Raw genomic sequence first — 8510 nt, forward strand, 5'->3', positions numbered from 1 at the left:
TGTGCAGTGGGAGCTTTGCAGGGGATTTCATTTTCCAAAAATCAAACCTGAAGGGATTTTTTTGGTGCTCTGGCCTTCTGTTCAGCAGTATCCACTGTAATATACAACACTTTATACATTTTTACTTGTTTAGTATTACAGTTACAGTATCCACTATTACACAACTTACACAAAATCTTTATCCGTATTGTTTGATTAAAAAAAACTGTATTATCACATTTTCTCAGACAACACAATTTTGTGATTTTCAGTCTGAATCAGTTTGACCTTTTGTAATTGTGTTGAGATATTTCATGGAATTAGAAGCAGAATGGGAGGCAGAGCCTTTAGCTATCAAGCTCCTCTCCTATGGAACCAACTCTCAGTTCGGGAGGCGGACACCCTCTCTACCTTTAAGATTAGACTTAAGACGTTCCTTTTTGATAAAGTTAGGGCTGGATCAGGTGACCGAGTCTTCCCTTAGTTATGCTGCTATAGGCCTAGGCTGCTGGGGGGCTCCATGATGCTCTGAGTTTTTTTCACCTCCCCTCCTGCTCTGCTCTCCTCTCCTCTTTCTCCCTATGCTTCTATATGCCATCATTACACATTACTAACTTTGTGTCTCCTCTCTCCCGTAGTGTTCTCTCTCTCTCTCTCTCCTTGTACCTTTCTGCAGGTTGCCCTGGCCCTGGAGCTCTAAATCTCTGACGAGCAGTCACCAGCCACATCGACCTGATCAGTGTTTGATTGTTGTCTTGTTGCTTTTCTTCTTTTCTCTCCTCTATCCACTCACCCCAACCAGTCAAGGCAGAAGGCCGCCCACCAAGAGCCGGGGTCTGTCGGAGGTTTCTTCCGTTAAAGGGAGTTTTTCCACCCCACTGTCGCCAAGTGCTTGCTCAAGGGGGATTTGTTGGGTTTTCCCTATGTAATAATATTGATAACAGTAAGGTCTAGACCCTACTTTGTAAAGTGTCCTGAGATGACTTTTGTTGTGATTTGGCGCTATACAAATAAAATTTGATTTGATTTGAACTGCTCTGACATGATTAAAAGCTTCTCCAAAAATGTCAAACAAATCGGTGCGTGTGTCATCTGGCACTGCAGATGGCTGCCTCAGTTCTGTACCAGATAAAAATTTCTTGTGTGTATAAGATACTTGGCCAGTAAAAGTGACTGAAATATCAGTTTTAGTGAAATATAAATGCCCATTTGCAACCAATAACTAGGAGTCATGAGAAGCCATAGTTTGGCTTTAAAGGGTCAAATAACAAAAGGTTTGGGAACCAGCATCCTAAAGGAGCATCAGAGTACTCGATAAACTATTATTATTATTATTATTGCTAGGTTGTTTCCTTGTGTTCTGTAATTGCACTTTAAAACACCTCTTTGGTTAAAAATATCTATTGTAAACAAAGCAGCTATGAAACCTTTATACTCTTAACAGATAAGAATATTTGTCAGTGAATCTTAGTGTGCGTTAAATGACACCCCAATGTATGGCTGTGACTCAGTCTGGCTTTATTCATATACTGAAGACATGACTAAAGTTGTCTGGGACATTGTTTCCTCCTATGAATCTTCACTGATTAGAGGTGCAGCTAGACTTGATTCTTGGTGAAGTCTTCAAGACATTTATAAAATTAATAAATTGACAAATACTGTGCAGTCAAATGAGAAGAAGATTCTGAGTTCATTCTGATTTAGTGCTCTTGGTAATCAGCTGCGGAAATGTTTGAGTGTGTTCATGTGTAAAGGGCATATTGAGTACCTCCAGTACCTCCACCACAGAATTATACCCTGAAGGGTAATACTTAATCATACAATCATACAGTCACCATTAGAGTACATACAGTACTGTATGTACTCTAATGGTGACTGTATGATATATTTTACATAGGTTATGTAAAATATTTCAAAAAAAAAATCAAATTGAAAAGACAGTGTATGAGGGGATGCATAGGGTTTTATGAACCTGCGGGAAAGTCCTGCTCCTAAAATGTTCCAGTGTGGTTTCACACTAAAACCACACAACACAAGTCTTTCACCTGATCCCCTTTTCCCTGTCTCCTTTCAAGCATCATTTCCAACATCACAGTCATGCAATGTTGAATTAAAAAGAGCAATATTTAAAGGGTAGCTATACCCAGGGAAAGCAACTTGCTAGCGCTGCCCTCTAATGGTGACTGTATGATTGTGCAGCTGTGTAACACTGTGCAATATAATGATGCACAGATGAGTCTAGCTACAAATACAACAAACTAGACATGACCCCACCCAGCTGTGACTTTTCAGCCCATAAAGATTATTGCAACAGTACTTTTTCTCCAGACATGATTCTTTGTGGAGTTACATTTTTTAGATTGGTAATACAAATCTGAATTAGCTAATAAAAGTAGTTGATGCAGTTAGTACTGAAAACAACTTGTGTCTTAGAACTATTTGAGTGAAAAAGGTCACAACAATAGAGAGAAATTTTTCCATGATCCAAAAATCAAATAGAGACCTGGCATCATGTACCACCATATGTTACCTTGTGTAAAGATCAGCTTGATCAGTTGCCCAAAATACTCACAAGACATTGCACTGAAAACGTCAATCTCACAAACTTGAACAGACCCAGCAGTCTCAGTCTCAGTGGATCTTTTTTTTTTGGTTAAAAAAATTTACAGAGCATACTTAAAGTCAACCAGGGCATGATGAAACCAGGTAAAACAAAGACTATTCGCAACTGTGACTGAAATGTCTGATTCTAAGTGCTTGCATTTATCGGCTGATGATTTTCAACATTAAGTCAATGAGACAATAACCAGACTAGAAAATAGCAAAGGATAACTCTCATTGCAATCTATATGCTCAGAAACAATTGGACAATTACAGCAATATTGCCAAAATGGTACAGAATCATATTCCATTCAATTCAGTTTAATTCAGTTCATTTGTATAGAGGCAACAACACTTGTCTCAGGGCACTTTACATAATCAGATCTAAGCCTTATACTATTGAATGAATGAATGACACTTTATTATAGACTCAAGGTCCAAGGTCCAAGCTCAGAACAAATAAACAATAAAAGAACAGTTAAAAAGAAACAAATAAAAAAACGAGTACAAGAGAACAACCATAAACTAATATCCCTTTAAAATGCAGGCATACCAGTGTTTCCAGAGAGCAGAAGTAAAACGCATGTTACTGTATGTAATATTAGTCAACAATAAAATGATATGATTTTCAGAATAATTCAAGCAACAGATAAATTTAAACATCAAATTTCTTAAAACAGCGAGAAATGTACTAATTCGAGATGACATGAACAATTTGCTAGCGCTCGTCCACACAGGCTTTTTCAATAATAGCCTCAGGGCATCATTGTAAGCCACTGACAGCTTCAGAAGACTGCCCTTTTTATAATTACACCACAGATGGGCAGTGTACAAGGAGGTACAATAAGCTTTAAACAAAGCCAACTTTACTCCAACCGAGCATGAACCAAACTTCCATCCCAATACATTAGCTTGTACATACAACATACAGCACTGCCGATATATATCCCTGTCATCAATCATTGATGACATGACCCAAGTACTTAACTTTATTACACACAGTTAAAATATTACTGGATAACTTAAAAGAAGGAAATACAAGGGACCTGTCCTTGTTTGTACGGCATATCATAATAACACTTTTGACAGCATTATACTTGACATCGTGAAGTTCCCAAAACACTGAGCACATGTTCAAGAGCTGCTGAAGACTTACTGAACTGAGACTAAAAATCACAAGGTTGTCACCATACATTAAATGATGCACAACTATACTACTGACCATACATCCCATTCTGCACATATTTAACTCATTAGAGAGATCAGTCATGTAAAAATTAAACAAGATTGGGGAAAGCAGACTATCTTGTCTTAACCCATTACAGGTCTGAAAGGGTGCAGATATACAATTATCCCATTTAACAAACATAGTCTGGTGGGCATACCAATATGACAAACACCTCACGATATATTTAGGCACTCGGGTGTCACACAGTTTCTGGAATAATTTCCTATGATTCACTTGGTCAAAAGCTTTGGAGGCATCTAAAAAGCACATGAATACAGTAGAGTTTTTACTTTTATATTTACTGACTAATTCCTTTTGCGCAAATATACACATATCAGTGCCATGGTTAGTTTTAAACCCAAATTGGTTTGCAGTGGAGCTAATAAGATTGTGAAACCTACTCAAAAGAAGTTCTTCAACAACTTTTAAAAGAATATTAGCAAGTGCAATCAGTCTATAATTATCCGAGCTGCCCACCTTCCCTGCTTTATCCTTCACCATAGGAACCAAAAGTACTGACAAAGAGTAGGCAGAAAAATGTGCATAACAGAGGCAGTAAAGCATATGGCTAAAAGAGAGGATAACCTGAGATTAGTGCACTTAAGATGTCCAACAGAAATGCGGTCCAGCCCAGTAGCCTTATTTTCAGACAAATTACTTATCGCTTGGGAAACTTCATTGGTTCAACAAAGTCAACCTCACTCACTGAAAAAGTTTAACTGGGAATACAATTAAATAACTCGCAATAGTGATGCCGCCAGCTATCTTATCAGGATCAGAAATTCCGTCAATAGTATGGGGAAAGGAGGATCTACTGTTATGAATTTATTTGACGTCCTTCCAAAACGATTTCATATTGTTCCTTAAGAGTTTTTTTGCCATAGAGTCTGACCTCATCTTATATTCATTTTTCAAAATGAGATAAATACAGATAAAAACAGTACTTAAAGCTAGAGACCTCTATCACTCTGTATAATCTCTACAATGTATATATACAGGTATTGCACTGAGGGTTATTGTCTAATCATACTGTCATGGGTTAAGTGTTGTAAGATTTGATTCTTATGAGCTCTAGTTACTTATAAGCTTTAGTTACTTTTCACAGCTTTAGTCCCTTTAGTTACCTTTCATAACTTTATTTTCCCTGTTTATACATATTATAGCTGTACTGATGATTGTCCAGAACTACTGAGCTTTGGTTATTCTTAATGCATTGCTTTTCCTTGCTTATGTATCTTACAATTGTATTGATGAGAATCAAGTGATACTGAGGTAGAAACTGTCTGCTGTAACTTCTGTGTAGAGACAGGATGTCTGCATCTCCAGGCAACCAGACGGCCTATTTACATTTTAAAAAAGCCCTGCCACCTAGACCCACATAGCATAACCCAAGTTCTGCCTCACCAGGGGGTGTCTTACGCACACAGGGGGGCTCACAACCTGAGATGAAAACTTGGCCAGTTTAGCATACTTATTAGCATCACACACACAGGGGGCCTGCAACCAGACAACCCATCATTCTGTGCGCTTGATCAAGACCAAGCTGCCACCTGAGAGATACCCGCACACATATACCTAGACATTACCACATTCTAACAAGGGGGAGCTTCGGTTCACAACAAATGGACATTCATTCATTTTCTACCGCTTAGTCCCTGAACGGGGTCACGGGTGGGGCCGGAGCCAATCCCGGCCGGCAATCAGGCGAAGGCGGGGTACATCCTGGACAGGTCGCCAATCCATCGCAGGGCTAACACATAGACAAACAACCACACATACACATACACACTCCTATGGGCAATTTAGAGACAACAATCAACCTAAGCTGCATGTCTTTGGTCAGCAGGAGGAAGCCGGAGCACCCGAAGAGAACCCACGCAAGCATGGGGAGAACATGCAAACTCCACACAGAAAGGTCCCAGGTGGGGCCCGAACCCGGAACCTTCTCGCTGTGAGGCAACGGCACTAACCACTGTGCCACCGTGCTGCCCTATTTTTTATTATGTGTCTAAAAAATGTTTTAAACTGGGCAATTAAGATAAAAGGTCCTATCTAAATTTTAAACTAGTTAGTGTAAATCCCATAAAAGCATTTGACATGTATTACTGTCAAACATTTGTTAAAGGTTTTTCAACATAACTTAATCTACTGAATGGGTACCAAGCAAAACCCTTTTCTGATTTCAGAGAGAAAATACTGTTGAATTTCCAGCACTTAAAGGCATTTCTTTTCAACAACATAACCACCCTCCTTGGCATCACCTGATTGTCACAGCCAGACATGGCAGACTCAGGTTGGTTAGAGCAAAGTTAACTGATTTGATGGAACAGACCAGAGACGGTGCAAAGTCAAACAAAAGAATCAATCAAAAGCATCGTTCAAAATTTAATACGTTTCTGAAGAGTGGTTTTGAAGCTCAAGTCTGGCTGTCACCATATTGGTAGGGCTTCAGTCCACCTACTACAGCTAATCCAAAAAAGGGCAAAGAGGGGATTGTGTGAGTGGAGCTCCTTAGACAGCTAGCGGGACCCACCCGCCTGTCACTCCCGCCCTTAATTATGCATGACTTTTAGTCTGAATATAATTTAAATGGGCTCCGGCTTCCTCCCACAGTGCAAAGACATGCAGCTTAGGTTGATTGGTGAATCTAAATTGCCTGTAGGAGTGAATATGATATGATCTTGCCCTGTGATAGACTGGCGACCTATCCAGGGTGGACCCCGCCTGTTGCCCAATGTCAGCTGGAATTGGCTGGGGGAAATTTGCTATAGAGACCAAAACTGTTTTTGTACCAGGCTGTAAGCACATTTATTTCTGCTGCATATCTGGGCATTTTGACCTGGAAGTCTATAGGGGACTAACTCCCTTTTGGAGCCAGCCTCAAGTGGCCATTAGAGGAACTGCATGTTTGGACATTTTATTGCAGTTCTCAGCCTTGGAGGTTGCCACATGGTACATACTGTATTATAGTAATTTACTTTTTTTCTATTGCAGCAGAAGCATGTGGTCATCAACATTTGCATGAGTGAGTCTATGTAAGCTTGTAGTATGTGCCACAGAACACTTTTCCTGGGAATCTGCCAGTTTATGAATACAGGTAGCATTGTGCAATGTTAGCTGACTTATTTAGGTTGGGTTACCCACTGAAGCACAAAATAGGGACAGGTTTGAGGAAAATGCAAATTTACCAAAAAAAAAAAAAGTTTTTTAAAAATTAAAAGAGCTGCAATTTGGGGCCAATCAGAAATAGTCATTAAGTAACCAGTGAGTGAAGAAACCACTTTGGATACAATGGAGACTATCAGTGGCAGTGAAAGAAAAATTGTTGGTACTACATACAGTAACTATAAAAGATATCATAAAGGTCTAATGGTGTTTTGTAGATGCCATAGAGGCCATTTAAAGAAGAAAAACATTGTCATAAAAAATCATCCCTTTCTAATGGGCTCATTCGTACAGTGTAAACAAATGTTCATGCCAGCGACTCCAGTTGTTTGTTATTAGACAACAGTTTGGCTCCATTCATCTGCATTAACCCAGACTAACATAATTATGTAGACTGATAAAAGATCAGCTACTGTGTGTGAGAGCAAAAAAAGGAGGCACATGGGCGTAAATGTCGAAGCATTTAACAGCCTGAGCTAGACATCCTGTCTATGTATTAGAAATGTTTAGTGTAAAGTATCTAACCAATGTCTATCTAACTAAAAATACCTAACACTCTGTAGAACTGTATCAGCAGCTTCCGGGGAAGTTCGAACTTCCTGAGCTGGCGCAGGAAGTACATCATCTCCGTTTCAGGTCCTGGGAGATAGTGGAGCCCAGGAACTTGAAGGACTTTATGTCTGTGCAGATTCTCAGTCATCCAGGTCATAGTAAAATTAAATAGCCTTAGAAAAATCAACTGGACTTAGATTTCTAGATCGAAGTTATTTCACCTCTCATCCAAGAGGCTTCATCAGTTCTGACTGACTGGTGTTGAGCCGGAGATATTTATTCCCCACGGTGGTGTTTCAGTCCTTTGAAGGCCAACAATGTCCTTTAATGACTGAGTCATTGCAGCCCGGTATCGGTGAGAGTCGTTACCTGTCTTTGAAACCTCCCCTGTCAACCGACGCCTATTGTCCTGGTGGGCATGTTTAGGCAGAGATCTCAAAACAGGATTGTAGATGGAAGACAAGTTGTGTCTTAGTCTATTTAGTGAGGGGTGTTCTATTTTTACAAAAATAGCTTCCTTAACTCCTCTCTCAAACCAGGGATGTTCTCTGGAAAGGACCTGGACTTCAGTGTCCAAAGAATGTCCTTTGTTCTTCAGGTGGAGGTGGACTGCTGACTCTGGTCTACTGGAGTTGGCCCTCCTGTGTTGGGCCATGCGTTTGTGAAGTGGCTGCTTAGTTTCACCAATGTACAAGTCATTACACTCCTGACTACACTTAATTGCATACACCCCTTCACTCTGTTTATGTCTGGGTGTTTTGTCCTTTGAGTCTCTGCCACAGGGTGTTCCCTGGTTTAAAGTTAAATGGGATATTGTGGTTGTGAAATATCCTTTTTAACTTCTCTAATAAACCAGCCACATAAGGGATGACAGTGTTATCCCCTCTTGTTTCTGGTTTCTCCCTGTTGGTGTTGGGCCTCTTCCTTGCTTTGTTGAAGGCCCACTTAGGGTATCCACAAGCCCTAAGTGAGTTCTGGATGTGTA

At 39.9% G+C, this 8510-nt stretch overlaps 1 long non-coding RNA gene and 1 pseudogene across 1 annotated transcript in view; both read right to left on the minus strand.

Annotated features, from left to right (window-relative positions):
- LOC109952833 (uncharacterized) overlaps positions 1 to 5471 on the minus strand; it is an 11821-nt gene extending 6350 nt beyond the window's left edge. Inside the window, exon 1 of the long non-coding RNA XR_002273822.1 lies at positions 5437 to 5471. This is a non-coding gene — a long non-coding RNA (uncharacterized LOC109952833). The remainder of the gene's footprint in view (positions 1 to 5436) is intronic.
- A 1459-nt stretch (positions 5472 to 6930) lies between these two features.
- Positions 6931 to 8510, minus strand: part of LOC109952832 (uncharacterized) — a 3172-nt pseudogene continuing 1592 nt past the window's right edge.

The sequence above is a fragment of the Monopterus albus genome, unplaced genomic scaffold (genome assembly GCF_001952655.1).
Source record: "Monopterus albus unplaced genomic scaffold, M_albus_1.0 scaffold503.1, whole genome shotgun sequence".
Classification (NCBI taxonomy): Eukaryota; Metazoa; Chordata; class Actinopteri; order Synbranchiformes; family Synbranchidae; genus Monopterus; species Monopterus albus.